This window comes from Rattus rattus, chromosome 13, assembly GCF_011064425.1.
Source record: "Rattus rattus isolate New Zealand chromosome 13, Rrattus_CSIRO_v1, whole genome shotgun sequence".
In the NCBI taxonomy this organism is placed as follows: domain Eukaryota; kingdom Metazoa; phylum Chordata; class Mammalia; order Rodentia; family Muridae; genus Rattus; species Rattus rattus.
Window position 1 is genome coordinate 30,585,139 of NC_046166.1, and position 18,750 is coordinate 30,603,888.

The 18,750-nt window shown below is 35.9% G+C and overlaps 1 protein-coding gene and 1 pseudogene across 1 annotated transcript in view; both read left to right on the plus strand.

Moving 5' to 3' along the window:
* Galntl6 (polypeptide N-acetylgalactosaminyltransferase like 6) overlaps positions 1-18,750 on the plus strand; it is a 1,121,089-nt gene that overhangs the window by 584,656 nt on the left and 517,683 nt on the right. The window lies entirely within an intron of this gene.
* On the plus strand, positions 289-1,635 carry LOC116914787 (annotated as a pseudogene).

The following is an 18,750-nucleotide window of genomic DNA, read 5'->3' on the forward strand; positions in this document are numbered from 1 at the left end:
GCAGTAATGGGGGATGAGGAGGGGAACACCCATAGAGAAAGGGAGGGGGAGGGGTTAGGGGGATGTTCGCCTGGAAACCGGGAAAGGGAATAACAATCAAAATGTAAATAAGAAATACCCAAGTTAATAAAGATGAAAACAAAAGAACATACTGTGTTGGTAATCTTTCATTTGGAGTAATGTGTTATTCTAGGTGATCAATACATGGAATTATATCCCTTAACTTACAAGTGGGCTCCTTCCAAATACGAATGGGGATACTGCCAGACATTGAAAACACTGCGTCGTTTATTGTAATAGGTCTCATCAGGAATGTCTGCCTCTCCAGGAGCCTACCACATAAACTCTTAGATTCTACTCACTTCAGATGCATTTTCCTACTCTAAAATTGTATAGTACCTAGTTCTTTTTTGCACAATGTTCTTGTTTAGTTACCATGTGGCTGCCAATGTCCTTCATCAAAAGATGAAACAGGAAGCAAAAAGTAAATTTCCCAAAAAGCAGATGGAGAAAGAAAACGTGTGTACTTCATTAAAATATAAAAAAGTAAGGATGCTGTGGAAAATGCAAATGGAGTTTTCCAAGTCCTGTTGTCATAGATGAGGTTATAAAGCACTCATGAATGGACGTTTTGGTAAAGTTAAAACTAAAAGACTCAGTTAAAACTAAGACTTCAACACTTCAGTTAAAACTAAAAGACTCAATGAGATCTTCATAGTTCCAACATATTATATAATGAAGAAATTGACTTTCTCTCACTGCTAAAATTAGTTTCTTAAAGAAACATATTTTCCTGAGAATATGACAAAGGAACACAAGGAACAATAATCATTGCTTTAAGTGAATTATTTTATGTGAAATATACTAAAAGTTTTCTTTTCAACATAGACAGAAATACACACAAAAGACACAAAATTAATATGCCGGTACACTCTCCCTTAAAGAAAGCTACATAGGACAAATATCTGCATGGTAATGAAACAGACGCTTACTTTCTCTACCCTGCCTTTCTCCTTCAACTATTTCTGTAGCATAAAGGGAGGAAGAAAAATAGAGCATGAAGTTGCGTGGGTGGGAAAGTGATGTAGATCTGGGATGAATTGAGGGGGAATGAACGTATTCAAAAGTAAGTATATTCGTTTCCAATCTGCCATCGTGGGTGGAGCCGACGCCACGATGCAGAGTTTTGTGAAGACCCTTAGAGGGAAGACCATCATGCTCGAGGTTGAACCCTCGGACACTATAGAAAACGTAAAGGCCAAGATCCAGGATAAGAAAAGAATTCCCCCTGGTCAGCAGAGATTGATCTTTGCTGATAAGCAGCTAGAAGATGGCCGTACTTTGACTACAACATTCAAGAGGAGTCCATGCTCCATCTCATGCTGAGACTTCGTGGTGGCGCTAAGAAAAGGAAGTCTTACACCAACCCCAAGAAGGTTAAGTTGGCTGTGCTGAAACACTATGAGGTGGATGAAAATGGCAATATCAGCCGACTTCATCAGGAATGTTCTTCTGATGAATATGGTGCTGGAGTTGTCATGGATAGCCACTTTGACGGACATTACTGTGGGAAGTGTTGTCTGACTTACTGCTTCAACAAACCAGAAGACAAGTAGTCGTGTGTGAGTTAATAAAAAGAAGGAACTGAAAAAAAAGTTAAGTATATTAAATTCTCAAAGAATTATTAAAATATTATTTTAAAGGAAATATACATATATTATTCCCTATTTATAATCCAGAAAACTTGCTCTACTTCAGAACTTTATTTATACATATTAAGAAAAATACTCGTGGTACTTCATTTGCAACAATGTTTTCACCAGTCAAATCAACATAAAGAGCAGTTCAAGCAGCACACAATTAATGTTGCCTTTCTGGTCACTAGAACCTTCTATGTCTATTATTATGACTCATGTTACATTTACTTATATTTCTTATCATGACATCATTCATTTGTCCTCTGCTTCCCATAGTTGAATATCATGCTTTTAAGTTTGCTTAAAGTAATTGAAACATGATGCTCAAAATTAAATGAAAACTATACAGTGAGATGTGAGACGTGATGCAGAGTGGGTTAGTACTTTGTTTGCTTTAGGTAGGAGTTAGTAGTCAATACTTGGGGTAACATACACAGACTAGGGATAATTTTTCTTTCCTTAATTATACATGTGCGTGTGCATGTGTGTTCTTTTTCAGAGTTTCAGTTTGTTGTCCTTCTGGTGGGGTAAAGGTCATTGCCAAAGGCAAGCAGGTAAATGGCAGAAGGAGTTGTATGCCTCGTTCCCCTTCTTCCTCCCTTTGTTAAAAGGACCAGCTAAGCGAGCATCTTTGCCCAAGAGCACCTCCTACACAGCTCTCCTCCACACTCATGAATGCCCTCAATTGTTACATGCAATGCACTCTCATACTAATCTACTAATGCGGTCTTCTGTAGCATAGAAGTCGTTTATTTCTTTTCTATTTTATGTGTGATTCATAGACTCTCCCTGTGATATCTATAAATAGTCTATTGACTTCAATATCTTAACATGCAATCATGTTAATGTCATTTAATCATTATGCTGTCACCTTCTTGACCTCTGCCCTACAGCTGATAATCTCTCCACTCCAGGGGAACATGGCCTCTATATCACCTCTTCACTAGTGTGGCTATGCCCTAACGCTGGCCTTGTCTCTTCCTACAACGCACACAAATATGTATCTCCCATGTTCTAGATTATGACATATAGAAGTCTGATTCCAAATATTCCCAGTACAATAAATATTAGAATTAATTGCTATTAATTTTCCTCATGGTCGCTCCATGAGACCCCCCCCATTCGAATCTGTATCTGTTGAAATTACTCAATTCAACATACACAGTTATGTTCCCATACGTCTGTAACCACTATGACCTTCCCTCAGTTACAATTATAGACCTTTGAAAAAAATCTCATATTTCTTAAACTCAATTTGGTACAACTAAAATTTGCTAAAGAAAACTTCCAGTTCATTGACAGGTCTTATTTTAATCCCGATGACTAACCTCAGCAGAAACACTAGTGTTGGCTAATATCACACTATCGCAATCCCAGTCTCCATTCTCACTGTTATACCTAGCTGTCTCTGCTTGAACTTCTGTATTTTCTAATATTTACTCAGGATATAAATGAGCACCTTACTTCACTGTGAAAGAGGATCAGAAGAGAATCCCCAGTGCTCTTCTAAGCACCTCTTCACAGCATCTGTGTTCATATTCTCTGCCTTCTTTTCTCTGACAATGAAAAATACTCATAACCCTAATGAAGGTTAAACCCTTCCATTTAGAACTAAATGGCGTTGTGCCGTTGTATCTGCAAGTTTCTTCTCTTCTCACCGTACTGTAAATAATACCATTCCATTTAGATTATTCTTGTCACTACTATTATGCTTCTATTGTTTTAAATTGTCAGTGTTTTCAAAGACCTTTCTTTCATTGCACTGAGCTGTATCTTCCTGAGGAACACAGGAAACTTCTCACTTGTCTCCTAAGAGGCTCAGCCACAGCATGATAAACACAAAGGTGAATGCTACCAGCAAACCATTGAACTTAGAATGGGGTCCCCATTGGGGGAGTTAGAGAAAGGATTGAAGGGGCCGAGGTGGCTTGCAACCCCATAAGAACAACAATACCAACCAACCAGAGTTCCCAGGGATTAAACCACTACCCAAAGAGTACACTTGGACAGACCCATGGCTCCAGCTGCATATGTAGCAGAGGATGGACTTGTTGGGCACCAATGGGAGGAGAAGCCCTTGGTGCTGTCAAGCTGGAACCCCCAGTGTAGAGGAATGTCAGGGCAGGGTTGGAGGCAGGGAGGGGAGGTGGTTGGGGAGGGAGAACACACTCATAGAAGAAGGGGGGAGAGGGACGGGATGGCTTATGGACGGGAAACCTGGAAAGGGAATAACACTTGAAATGTAAATAAAAATTATCCAATAAAAAAAGAAAAGAAAACGTCTCACTGTTTATCCTTTCAGCTTTTTTCAGGTTGCTTTAAGAATTTTGGCTCATCATCATGCAAAGACTCTTTGCAAGGTCACTCATTACATTACGGAGTATCTACTTTTCATGTGCCCTTCTGAATTGTTGGCATGGGTAGGAGACTGCTATTTTAGTTGGCTTTGTACTCAAGTTGTGTTTTCATTGACCTTTTAGTAGTGTCTTAATCTTCTTTCTGGGTCTTCTTCTCCCCAAGCCTGCCTATGGCATTCTTCAACGATCAAGTTAATAAACTATCTTCCTTATGTTTTCTTCTAGCCATAGTCATTGTCTTGACATATTTATACATTCTCTTTTACCAAATTACCAAACGCAACCCAGATCACTCAATTTTCAAAATTTCTTGAAGAATGTAGACATGCAGTTAGTGTTTTAATGTTAATATTGAGTTACTTCATCCAAATTGCAGAATCGCTTCACCAAACCAAGTAGAACATTATTTCAAAACAGGGTTATCCATATCCCTCACTCACATTTATGCACAGGATTTCCTGAAATAACATTCTGGGCAAACTGATTTTTATGTTATAATTGATGAACCTATACTGACATATCATCACTCAAAGTCTTTAGTTTGAGTTCAGTCTTGGTCATGAATGTTCTATGGGTTCGTATATGTAGCTTTCATTGCAAAGTTGTAGAGAGTAATTTCACTATGCTAACAAAAAGTAAGTTCTATGTGCTAACCTCAAAATCCCTGACAATTGGACCCTCTCAATTTCTAAGTCTTCACAACATAAAATCTTTTTTGTTCTACATGCAGAGTCTCCCCTTTTCTAGAATATCATATATTTGTAACCACATAGTATGGCAATGTTTTTAAATTGACCACTTTACCTAGTGATGCGCTTGTGAGTTTTCTAGGTTTTCTGGCTTCGTTGCTCATTTATTTATAGTGCTGAATAATATTCTATGATTGAGGTGAATCACCGTTCATCTATTTACTTACTAGGCCCTCACTAGGTGCATTATGTATATTTCTATGTTTGATCAAAAATAAGTAAGGCTTCATTGAACTTTCTGTAGACAGAAGTGTTTCCTCAACCAATTAAATAGTTTAGCCCAAATTTGGCTTTTATGAAATAGATAAAAGATTTGTCTTCCAAGCCTGACACCTTTGTACATGCCCCCCTCAATAGAAATTCTTGTCGCTCCATATTTTCACAAAGTGTGTAGTCTAATGACCCGGGTTTTGGTAATTCTAGTAAGTATGCGTTTCATTGACATTTTAATTTGAATTTCCCAATGAAACATACTGCCATATATTTTTCATGCCCACAAATCCTCCCAAGGTTAGATCTTCTGAAAGATTAAGCTGAGGTCTTCACTTACTCATGTCGATTTCTATTACTACCCTAATTTAATGACCAATATGATGACTAATTCAGTTTCCAACCTGGATGGATTGATAATATGTACATGAAACTATCTCAAAGAAAAAATCAAAAGAATACTATTTCTTTTCTTGTTTCTTGGACTCTTATAACAAAACTAAGCCTCAACCATAAATGTTATGCTAATTTTCTTTCGGATAAATTGATTTAAAAGTACATGTTTTTATATTTTGTTAAATCTATAAGTGTATTTCATAGAGAGTTTTGAGCAATATTTGACAATTGTAATTTCAAAAGCTTTCCTAATTCTTTTTTCGTGCTTTGTAATTTCTTTGGTTAAGAAATATATTTTTATTCCAATTTATGATATTGGGACCCATAATTATTTTTGTTTTACCAGATATCTTATTATGCTAGTATCATTATATCAATCAGCCATTGTTCCTCACTTACTAGAAACAGTGCTTTTGCAATATTACAAAATGACACATTAGTTTCTAAACTTTAATATCTTTCATGAATCACTATATTACACAGTTTCTTAATTTCAAAGTATCTTTTAATAGAATAATTGGTACTCCAGTATCATTGTATAAAAAATTGCTGTGGGTGTTTTGAAAGCAGTTTCTTTGAATCAGCATAGTCTGTTCTTTTTATAATGTAATACATGTGTTAGTAAAGAGAGTTTCTCTTTAATATTCCAAAGGTAAAAAACTTAAGATTATGTCCATTCCCCAGACACATGGAGAAAGAACTGTTTCCCTTTGTTGCTTGTGTGTGACTACCTTCATATTCATAAATTGCACAGTTTCTCATAAAACATGAAAGTATATAGATGGCTTTAACCTGAATCTGTTAGCCTGTTTTCAAATGCTCTATTTCTCATTTTATGGTTAGTTAGTCATGAGTAAGTCTTTAATATACTTAACCATCAGTTTTATGCCTTATGAGGTGAGAGTAAGTTTATTTATAACATTTGCTGTGAAGAATAAATCCAACAATAAATTAGTAACTACATTAAGTATAATACATATTAAATAAATGTAGCAACCACAGGGTACATTAGCTACCATAGTTGTGAAATAATAGTTTCCACGTGTCAAGTAGAATTAATAGACAAGAACACAATAAAAATATTCTTCCAGGTTTTCTTTTTTAATTTTCATGTTCACATAAATAAAACAAGAGGATATTACATGGTTAATCTTCAGTATTTCCTAAGTTGTATCTGTAAATCCAAGTCAATATTCAGAGTTTTGTGGTCATCCACAAAATCACACACAGAGAATGACTCAGCTCTGGTCAGACCAGGTTTCCACTACCTTTCCTCAACTCCAGTTCTATGAACACATTTCCTCATGGCTTTGCTGTAGATTTTCTTGTCTAACATTATCCAAGTCCTGGAGTTCTCTGGGATAATGGTATAGGGAGACTATGCAATGCTTAACAAAAATAATATTTGTCACCTACATTTTTCTCAGACATGTAATAGTGCTATTGGCCCTGAGATCAATGTCAATCACTTAAAAAAGGATATACATCTCAAAAGAGAAATAAGAAATTTGATGGTCTATACGTGTAGCTGCAGACATAATTGCTAAATTAACAATTATATTGCATGAAAAAGCAATAGAAAGGATAAAAATCATACTAAATTTATAGCTAGGGAATGAGACCAATATTAAGGGAACAAAGATATTGAAAGCATTCATATGTTGAAATACCCCTAACACATTACGATGACATTGCACAATGTACAGAGAAGAATGGTCCATTCTCTGCTAATTATTTTAAGATATACTTCAGGAAACTAGTAATTTATATTTAATGGACATTTAAACAATGCAACTTTGGGCAGGAACATACAGAAACAAGGTTTTTCATTTTTTTAAAAGAATAGTGGCTCATATTCATTTACTCCCTTACTCACTTGTTCTGTTTTATAGCATTATAGAATACAAGTGGAAATAACAAGAATCATCAGTGCTTACAATTTATGAACAATGCACAGTAAGTGTTTAGACTGCACATAGGATTCTTTGTTCTACCGTTTAGCAATTTAGCAGGTGAGGACGGTGTAGAATTGAAATCCCGCATCCCATCATCTTATATCATCTCTGGTCCTGTCACACGTCACTAGATGCCTTCTCGGCTTCACAGCAAGGCCAGAGACAGGATGTCTGATCACCCACTCATCACAGGTCTATTTCAAGACGCTAAGTGTACAGTGAGTTTTTGGAATGGAATTTCAAAATGATTTGCTCTCTGGCACCAAGAAGGAGGAAGCTGTGTGAACCAACAGGAAAGAATTTTAAATTTTAGCAACAGGAACAAGAACACTAACAAGTTGGTGATTGTGTTTCTCAGATTTACTTTTCTGTACATGTGTACATGGTATACATGTGTGTATGATATGTTTATCTACATCGATGTATGCAGATGCATATGCATACATGTGTGCAGGAGCCTGATATGGATGTAATTTGTTCTTTATTGTCATTTTCCACCTTGTGGTTTGTAACAAGTTCCCTTCAATGAACCCAGAGCTCAGCAGTCTGACTAGAATGGCTAGACAGCAGCATTTGAAGTCTACCTGTCTTTACTTTCCCAGTATTGGTAGTATGTTTGCACTTAGCTTTCTTCTTACCTATGGGTAATGGAGAGCCAAACTAAGGTCATCATGCTTATACGGAAAGAACTTTATGACTGAGCATCTCCCTGGATACTTTAACAATCTGTGTGCACTGAAAATTCAGTAGCTGACTTTCAAAACAGAATAGTGATCAAATGCTGTTTTATAATATTTAATATAACTCAGGAGAGTATTAATGTTTTCAGTCCCTTGTATATGAAAAGGCCTTATTGAAGTAATGAGGTATGAAGGGACAAGTTTACTACGAAAACTTTATACTATATCAACTGCTTATCTGATAGTATTTTACAGTTGTTTTCTATCTTTACATGTGGAAAAGAGAATCTAGCAAGTAACTTAAAAGGTTTATCTTTCAACACATGGATATAAAAATCTTCAATTACAATGATTTTATGAGGATAATTATTCTTTTCTCCCAATGAAAGGTGAAAAATATAGGTTCTGGTGGTGAAAGGTTGATAAGAATCTTAGATTTTGCCCATTAAATGATAAGGAATTTATAGTTTTAGGCAGTTATGTAGTCTGATAAGAAATAAGAAATATATATATATATATATATGGAAAATTAGTTTTTAAAATGACACAAAACAAGATTGTTTCAATGCTTGAGCTAATAGCTATACAGATACAAGTGAGTTAGAAATGAGGAGAAAGCTTTAAGAACAACATTACATAGATTGATATTTTTAAAACTAGTACATTGTGTCTGCATGCCTTTGTGTAGTTTCTGAAATGCTAGATGATTGCTCATTCAGGTTTGTGACTTTTCCCTTTAATCTTTTATTCCTTAAATGATCTAGTAGTCTACCTTCTACTAAGAAATCAAAATGAAGAAAACACCATTTGTCAGTCCAAATGTTGACATCAGTCTAAAATGGGCTCTATTTATTCTGCTCCTTTACAATTCCCTGTCCAGGCAGTAATTACCTGAGGTAAGGCCATGCCTGTGAACCTGATACATTACCCAGAAGTCTGAAGAACTGCAAATGACTTTGTAAATTGGTTGATTTGAACCTGGGAGCTTTGTGTTGAAGCTGAAAAACCTGTTTTACAGCACGCGATTTGAAATGTTGTAAGCCACATGTTCTGAGAGACAACTGCTTTTCATGCCCTACGGCTTGCTCCTTCTGGGAAGTAAAACTGAAAATGGTACCTATGGAGACAATACTCCTTGAAAAGTTGCTATTTCGTGATATGCATTCCATACTTTTAAAAATAAAACATTATGGAAAATATTGTTGAAACAGTACAAGTAGCTGTGCATTCCTGTAATCCTAGCACCCAAGAAACAGCACCAGGTGAATTCAAGGACAGCCCCAACTATATAGCAAGTTGAAGGTATCATGGGCTACAGGATACACATCATAACCAAAAGGTATAAAAGTCTGAGAATGGAGAACATAATATGACCTGAGCCAACAGGTCACTCTTCATTGACATGGTTCTAGCAGGGAAGAGCCAGGGGATGAGAATTTAAGGAAGGTAGGAAATCTGGGATTAGGAGATGTTACACAAACTATGCTTTATGCCAAGAAAGTTTATTAAGAATTAGAACATCTTCTACAGTTTTTGTAAAAGGAAAGATACAGCAGTATCAGCAAAAAGCCTACCATATAAGAAGACGGAGTCAGCAAGAAGCCAATCAAGCAACGCTGTGCAAAAGGAATACAGGATATGTCAAATGCATCACAGATCAAGCACACTGGGACCTTGGAACCGATAACCAGAGCTGATGGCCTTTCTGCTCAGATATGAAGGTGTCCTGAGCCTCAGAAGTCCAGGAAACACACAGGTCTGAGAAGCCTCATCAGCAGAGGCATTGCAGCTCCCAGGGGAGGGGACCACAGCTGAGCTGAGGAGTGCAGGCGCCTCAGCCTTGCTCCTTCTTGTTGAATGAATAATTTAAATAAATTTCAGCAGGAGTGGGTTCACAACCTACCTCAATGGTTTATGTTCCAAAATGAAAAACACACACACAACCTTTATATTTTAATGTGTTAACGAGACAATAGCTGGATCACTGCCTATCTCCATATGATTAATCTCGAGTTATTATTTACTAATTCTATGTTCTCTCTTGGCTGTTCTGGACTCAGTTAGGAAGCCCTATGGGCTGTACTCTCCCAGCTCTTTCACATGGTGGCTATGCCTCTCTGTCTTGCACTCTCTGAGGTATGATATCTTCCCTCTCCTCTACTCTTCCAAAGCTGACAGATCTCCCTTCTCCTTCCTCTTCTCTGGGTACCAAGCCTGGAATTTCTAATCTGACCTCTGTCTGTGCTATCCAGCTGTTGGCTGTTGGCGTCTTATTTACCAATCAGGACCAACTAGGGGAAGGTTCCCAGAAGCTGTGTGCAAATGTTCTTGTGCAAAAAGTTTCTTGGGAAACAATTAGTATTAGAATATAAGCAGCTACACCTTTGTTTGCTTTTTCCATTCTTTTCTTCATTGCTCTTGTCTTCTTCTGTAGAGAGTTATATCAGGCAGCAAAACTCATAAACAAGATTTATTGGAGAGTCCAGGGTGTGGAGGGAAGCATCCAGGAGTAGATGCCAGTGCTCCCAAGGGAGTTGACAGCAGCAGGGAGTTATAAATAGGGTTCTTGGGAGTGGAGATTTCTAAGGTAGAGATTTCCAGGGTGAGGATTTGTGGGATTTCAAGTCCAGAGCGTGGTGGAGCTCAGGGATAGGTGAGTTTTCCTGTCCAGGGATTGGTGGGTTTTCTTGTTCAGGAATTGGTGTTTCTATAAGAAGTTAAGGTATTGGTGGTTTTCCCACTTAGGGATTACCGGGTTTTGTTCAGACGTTTTACCTAAAATTAGAATGACCTGGGAAGGTTCCTGTTGAGGGGCTGGAGATGACCTTGGTGACAGTTATGACTCTTAAAGAGGTACCTTTTGACAACAGAGGTAAACTAATATATTAAAAAATGAGCTATGTATAGACAGACAAATGGACAAAGAAATAGACTGACACAGACACAGTCACAGGAACATGCACACACACAGCATAACTTTCCTTTGAAATAAGAAAGTAAGAATGTTAGAAATAATACATTGGGATAGATGAGATTAAAAATCTGCCTTCTTTTGTTTTCTTCTGGGCTTCTGCCCGAAAAGAATGATCGTGAAGGAAACACTTCTGTTTCCAGACATGCTTGTGGGTGAGTGGCTTCTTTACTCTTGATGATGCCTGAGCTTTCTTTCCCTCTTCATTTACAAAGGTATAATTTTCACCTTCACCAAGAAGTAAATGTATCAGGCTCCGTCTGCTTTCTCCAGTTAGTTATAAATTATCTGAAGACATAGGTAATTTTCTCCCCTCCTTCTTTATTGTGCATGCAGAAGATGATGAATAATTTTGTCACTAAAGGTGTAAAAACATAGAGAGAGAGATGAGGCTGCAAACATGCCTAATGCTGTTATTTTAATATAGTTATTAAATCAACACTCTCAGAGGGTACTGTACATTGGCATATAGAAGAAAATATTATTCTTATGCTCTAAGTCTATGTTGAAACATTAAACTATCCATAGTCTTAATAAGATATTGCATACCATAATACAGAGAAAACAACAAGAATATCATCATAATATCCTGAATTACTAGGATATATATATGTATATCATAATCTCACTCAATTATCATACTATCCAAAATAACTAAACATTACCCTCATAATTTGTTGATTAGTTAATCAATCCAAGGGGTATCATGGTGAAGACTGCTTGATTTCAGATGATAAGGATACAATTGAGCCCAGATCTGTTTATCTCAAGCTCTGTATTTCTATAACTACTCATGACTTTGTGAACCATATAAATGGACACTTTTGTAATGATCTTGGAAGCCAGCGATAGGAAGGTCAAGCAATACAACCAAGAGGCCAGAGTCAGAACTGAACCATTTATAAAAGATTGTCAGGAGCATATGTATAAAACTGGAAGAATCTCATTTGCAGTTGCTGTCCAAACAGTTCTGCACCATAAATAAAGGTGGAACAATAAATGCCCATACATAATCTGGGACGATATCAGGAATTGTCTTAGCTTTCTGTGGAAGCATGGCTTATACAATATGAAATAAGATATAGAGTAATATGACTTGAATCCTTTGTAATTTTATGATGTCCTATGACATATGAGTCCTATGTTACTTTGAGATCACATCATTAGAAGTCCATAGTTTGAGGTAGGCTTGCCCTTTACAGTAGAAAGATGCTATTCAGAAACGTGGATCCCAGAGTGAAGTATTTTCTCTTTCTCAAGATGGCTGCTATTTTGCAACTGTAGAGGGACATATTGTATTGATTGGATTTCCATAGCTGGCTCTTGGATGATTAATATTTCCAATCAACTTGCCATTTTTTCTTTCCAGAAATATGATTTTGTCTGTATTGTCATTTTAAATTCAAACATTCCTAACTTTTTTTTCCTTCCTGAAACCGAAAATCATAAAAGTGAATGGAAGCAAGTTTTAAAACTTGGTGGCTTCAAAGACTATACATGGATTGACCCATGGCTCCAGCAATATATGTAGCAGAGGATGACCTTGTTGGGCACCAATGGAAGGAGAAGCCCTTGTTCCTGCCAAGGTTGGATCCCCAGTGTAAGGGAATGTCAGGGAGGAGGGGAAGGGTGTGGATGGGGAGGGGAACACCCTTACAGAAGAAGGGAAGGGTGATGGGATAGGGGGCTTATGTCTAGGAAACTGGGAAAGAGAATAACATTTAAAATGTAAATAAAAAATATCCAATAAAAGAAAAAGTACATTATAAAAAGACAACAACAAAAAAGCAGCAACAACAACAACAACAACACAAACCCTTGGTGACTTTATGAAGAAACATGACAGACAATTACAGTCTCATGGTAAAAGTCTTTGAACATGCTGTATGACAAAAGTCAAAGAAGTTTCTCAGAGATAAGGAAAGGACTTTCCAAAGGTATTGTCACGAGACAGACCATTTTCAGAATTGTTTCCTCAGCCCTGACTGCCTACACTGTTCTCAGACTGCAAGTATCAATCATCCAATTATACGCCGCTCTAAAAGACTGCGTGAACTGAATATTGTCCTTTGGCTATCTGGCTTTGCATATCTGACTATGCACTTATAAATTTAATTAAACTTTAGTAGCCTTTGTATTTGCCATGCTGTGTAGGTACAAATTTTATATTTCTCCATGGTAACAGAAGAAAGGAAATAGCTATAGGTATAGAAACTCAGTCTTGATTCCCAACTTAAAACTGAGAGAGAAGAATCCCATTTGTGATAACAAATAGCTTTTAGAACACAATATAAATGTAAATGATAGTTTTATGAAGTAAATGGAGGTACTAATGCATTTACGTCCAATGTCAAGAGTTCAGTGAAAATGGTTCTATACATTGTGCTGTCTTGAGTTCAGAAAAATCTCATTATAAGAAATTTATAGATAGTTTAGAAAAAGATAGAGAGTATATATACTCATTAATGTAGGACAGAACCTATACTTCATGAGAAGTGCACATACTGTTTTATTACTAGGCCAGGTTTAATAAATATTCTAAGACTTTTCATGAAGTAATTCATTTTATTTATCTTAGAGGTATACCCAGATTTAAGATTACCTAGTTTTTCAAAAGGTTTTTTAAAAGTTATAGGTATATTAATAGATGGATTTTGTAATGTAAAAATTTAAAAGGGAACAACATATATTCTGAGGAAAAATAACCCATGTTACTGACTCACCATTCCTGAAAGAAATATCTGGTTACACAAAAAGTCTCTGGTTGTTCTGCATGATTTTTGAGATGGTCGAAGTCCAGAAAAGCTCATTGTTGTGTTTAGTCATCCATGTTGTAAACAGATGTTTATCGTTCTTGAGAACACTAGAAGCTTGATCCCCACATCGCCTCAGTGTATCTTTACCTTTGGTTTTTGCCATGGGTTCCTCTTTTGGAACATGTGAGAAAATTTTCCAGAAGTTATTTGAATGGAAACTGTTTTAGTCATCAGTACAGCCTTAAACATCTTCATTCCATTTTTGTTTGTGTGTTTATTTGTTTTGCAATCTTACATTCATCTTTTGGAGATATTTTTTCCAGAAATTAGTTGAATAGAAACTGTTTTAGACATCAGTATGGCTGTAAACATCTTCATTTTTTTAATCCACAAAAATCTTTTAGGACATTGTCACAATCATTACATGGGTTACTAAAAGAGGCTTAGCTCAGTCTAGAAGTAAGAACAAGACACAAGTTATAGGAAAGCATGATATTCCATTATCCTCTATAGTTACTATGCACACAAACAAAATGTTAGGGAGAGTCTAAATACTATCGATACATCTTTTAAGCCTTCTCTAAGTATACAGTTATTTTAAAGGCAAGAGATGTAGTTCTAGAACAGCTTGTTCACCATTGTTAATTAGATGGAGAAAGCTTTACAGCACACCAGGACTTCCTGAGGAGCTTTGAAGTAGGGATTGGATGAGTCCTTGTATTAGTAGTGACATATCTAATAGTAGTCCTTTCAATTACACTAGTCTAATTTGTTAATAAAATACCCAAGGTAGGTTATTTTTATAAAGAAAGGAGGATTATTTATGCTTTCCTGAGTTCAAGAAGCCACGTGTAATGATGGTCTTTAGGATGATAGAGCTGTGTGTTACGACACTGGCAAAAGATAGGAGACACAGAATAGATATCTGACTCTGTTTCTCTGATCTCTCCCCCTCTTCTTATTCAGCTAATGCTACTCAATCATTAGGTATCTATCCAAAGGCTAATATTTAAATATTAATCTGTTTATATTTTTTGTAGATATCCAGTTTGTGCAGTACGACTTGTTGAAGGTGGTGCCTTTTTCCATATTGTATTTTGGACTTTATTTTTAAATAAAAATTCAGGTGTCCATATGTGTTTGGATTTATATCTGGGTCTCAATTTGATTCTGTTAATCAGTGTGTCTCATTGTGTGTCAATACTATGCAGTTCTTATTGCTATAGCTCTGTAGTACAATTTGAAATCAGGAATGCCAATACTTCCAGAAGTTCTTTCATAGTTCAGGACAGTATTAGTTAACCAGAGAACTTTTTTCTTCCACATGAAGTTGAGAATTATTCCTTCAAGATCTGTAAAGAATTTTTGGAGGAATTTTGATGGAATTACATTGAATCTGTAGGTTGTTTTTGATAGAATGACAATTTTAGTATGTTAATTCTAATGACCCATGAGTATAGGAGATCTTTCCATCTTCTGATATCCCCTTCAATTCCTTTTCTTGAAAAAAGATATTATCATTCAAGTCTTGCCTGGTTATAGTTGCTCTAATATATTTTATATTATTTGAGGCTATTGTGAAGTATGTTATTTCTCTGATTTTTTTTCTTGATCTCCTGTCATTTGTATATAGGATGAATACTGACTTGGGGAATTTTAATCTTACATGAAACTACTTTGCTGAAAGAGTTTATCAGCTGTAGTAATTCCCTAGTGGAATGTTTAAGGACACACACACACACACACACACACACACACACACACACACACACATATATATATATATATGTATATATATATTATCACAGTAAATAACAATAATTCTACTTCTTCCTTTCCAAATTGCATCCTTGATCTCCTTCAGTTGTCATATTTCTGTAGCTAAGAGTTCAAATACTACATTGAATTGGTATATAGAGAGTAGACACCCTTTAATTTGATTTTAACTATAGGCATGCTATAGGTCATCTTTATTATATGTAGGTATATTCCTTGTGTCCCTACTCTCTTCAGGACTCACTGCTCATTCAACTGTTTATGAAATAATCAAAAGTACACCTTACACTTATTCTTTCCCTCTAATTGTCCTGTCCTCACGAGCTCCTTCACTTACTATAACCTCTAATGTGATAATTGCATTAGTGATTGTCATCTTTCCTGAACTTCCTTCTTTTCCTTCATTTAGTTTTGAATAAAAAAACAAAGTGTGTGTGTGTGTGTGTGTGTGTCTGTCTGTCTGTCTGTCTCTCTATCAGTCTGTGGGTCTGTGTATGTGTCTTAGTTATTTTTCTAATGTCTTTATTAGACAGCAAGACCAAGACAACTTATAGATGAAATAGTTTATTGGAGACTTATAGTTTTAAAACTTTAGAGTCTATGACCTTCATGATAGGGAGCATGGCAATTGGTGGACATGCATGGCTCTGTGACAGTAACTGAAAGCTTAAATATTGATTCACAGGCTTTAGACTAAAGTCTTCTGAAACCTTAAAACCCATCCTAGTGGCAAATCTTCTTCAATATAACTCCTAATCCTTCCCAAAGAGTTCCCTCAACTAGGCACAGAGTATTCGTGTATATGAGCATGTGGGAAGGGATATATCATTCAAAACACTATAATGATGCAAATACCTCTGCTTAGAAGTCTAATTTCTTTCTCATATATTTTATTTAATAATTTTTCATTATGTATGAGTTGTCTTTCTCTCCAAACTAATTCTTATTCCCACCACCACTGGAAAATATAAGTCTCATGGTGCTTTCATTTTGTCTTTTAAACAAACAAATCCTACTCTTACCTCAGAGATTCTCTGCTTGACTTGAAGATATTTACAAAGAACACACTACCCTCAAATATCTTTATGGTGGCCTCATTTTCATGGCTCACATCCCAACTAAAACAGTGCTATCTCAGTAAGGACTTCACTGCAAACATCAACTCTCTCCATGCTCTCTATTAGCCTATCTTTATCTTTCATGTTGCTAAGTACTATTTACTGTCTGGATGTCTATCACCTATCTTCTCTTCTGAAGTCAGATAATCGGCTTATCACCCACCCTAAAACAGGTAACTATTTTCTGTTGATAAAATTAAATCAGCAGGCAAGCAAAAGCTCTGGAAATAAAGATCTCATGGTGATTTATCCAGTATTGCATGTTCTATTCGGGTGCTATTTAAATTTTATTTTCTGGGAAATGTACACATAGATGCCCTGATTTCAGTATAATGGACACAATTTGCTCTTCCCGTCCCATTTGCTTCCCATATTTTAAATGTTACCAGGAGAGAGGTGGGCAATTTGACTGTCCATTTCCCAGAGCACTCAGTAAATCTGAACAGATATTCCTATAATAAATTATTTTTAATGGTTCCTGCCAATAGTTGCTGGACCTTGGATCAGACCACAAAGACCTTTGAAATTTCTATAATCAAGACCTGCAGATCACTGAAGAGGAACAAAATGTTTTAAAAAGTGCAAGTCCTGGGCCCAGATTTTAGAGGTTGATAGGAATTGATAAGGGCTGACTCAAGAACAAAGTACTTAGAGCAAAGGACTTTAAGAACCTGGCTTCAGAAGATTATAGCATATAGTACAGGTCATGGATACCATTACAATTGTATCAGGAAGATAGTCATGAGGTAGCTTTAATATAATATATACCATTTATAATTTTGTCATAACTTTCATTTACCATGAGGAGAACTATCAGTTATTCAATTTAGAATTATGTAAATCTAAGTGTTTTAGATTTAAGACAATCAGGGTGTGTTTGATTTTTTACTCCTGTGAAATAACAGGAATGGTATAAAATAACAGAAAAATGTCTTTTAAGTAGAAATAAAAGAGAAATGTCTCTTAAATAGAAATATTTAGTTAGGATCAGCGTTTCAGAAGTTTCAATCCTTGGCAATTTGACTTGTGTTCCTGACCAATGATAAAGCAGAGTATCACACCAACATTTGTGTGTGGCACCCAGAAAACACAGAAGAGGAGGAGCCAGGCTATAATATTTAGTTCATATAATAACTCTCTTGTGACCCAGTTTCTGTAATCAAGGACACATTCTTCTATTCTATCATTTTTCAAAAAAAAAAACTATTCAAATCCTGATGCCACGAACAGACTACATAATTAATTAGGTCAGAGCCCTGATGAAATTTGAAAAATGCCCTAATAGACACAACCAGACATCTGCTTGGCCAGTCTCCAAGGTATCACATAATCCAATCTGAATGATGGCAGTCAGTCTTAACCATGACACTGCCCATGTGTCTACAGACATGATCATGATCATAATTCAGTGCCATAGCACCTGCACTGCACAAACCATAATTTGAGGCAGGAAGAGAAAAGTCATTAAATGAGGTAAATCTATGTGGAAATTTAATCAAGAGAAGAATCCAAAATTATGACTATTGAAAACAAATTCAAAATGCCAACCAAGAAGAAATTGCAAAGAAAACCACTGGGTTTTCTGAATAAATGACTCTCAGTTTGGCCCTATTAGTTCGCTTTTCTAGGTGTCTTTTACCAACTTCCCTGTGCCTCAGGCTTTTCCACTTTAAGAAATAGTGTTTGAACTATTCACTGGTGGCATTCTTATCAAAATAGCTGACTCTCTTTGTATCCAAGGAAACACTTGGGATGGTTACCTTCTGCTAAGAGAACAAGATCATTGCCTATACTTAGGGTACTCATATAGCCCTGCTTTTGTGAATTTTTAGTGACTGAATTCATGTTTTTAAATAGAATCACAAACTGATTTAAATAATTTCTGTGAGCAAAATATTTGTATTACCTATAATATATCTACTCAGATATGATCATTTCTGATTGTTTAGTACAAATATCTTAAGACTTGATAGGTGAATTTATAATATATTGTTTTCACTAAGACACACAAACTTTCTGAAAAAAATATATATACACTAACAAAAGCAGTGGCATGTAAATTTTACCCAGAAATCCAATATTATA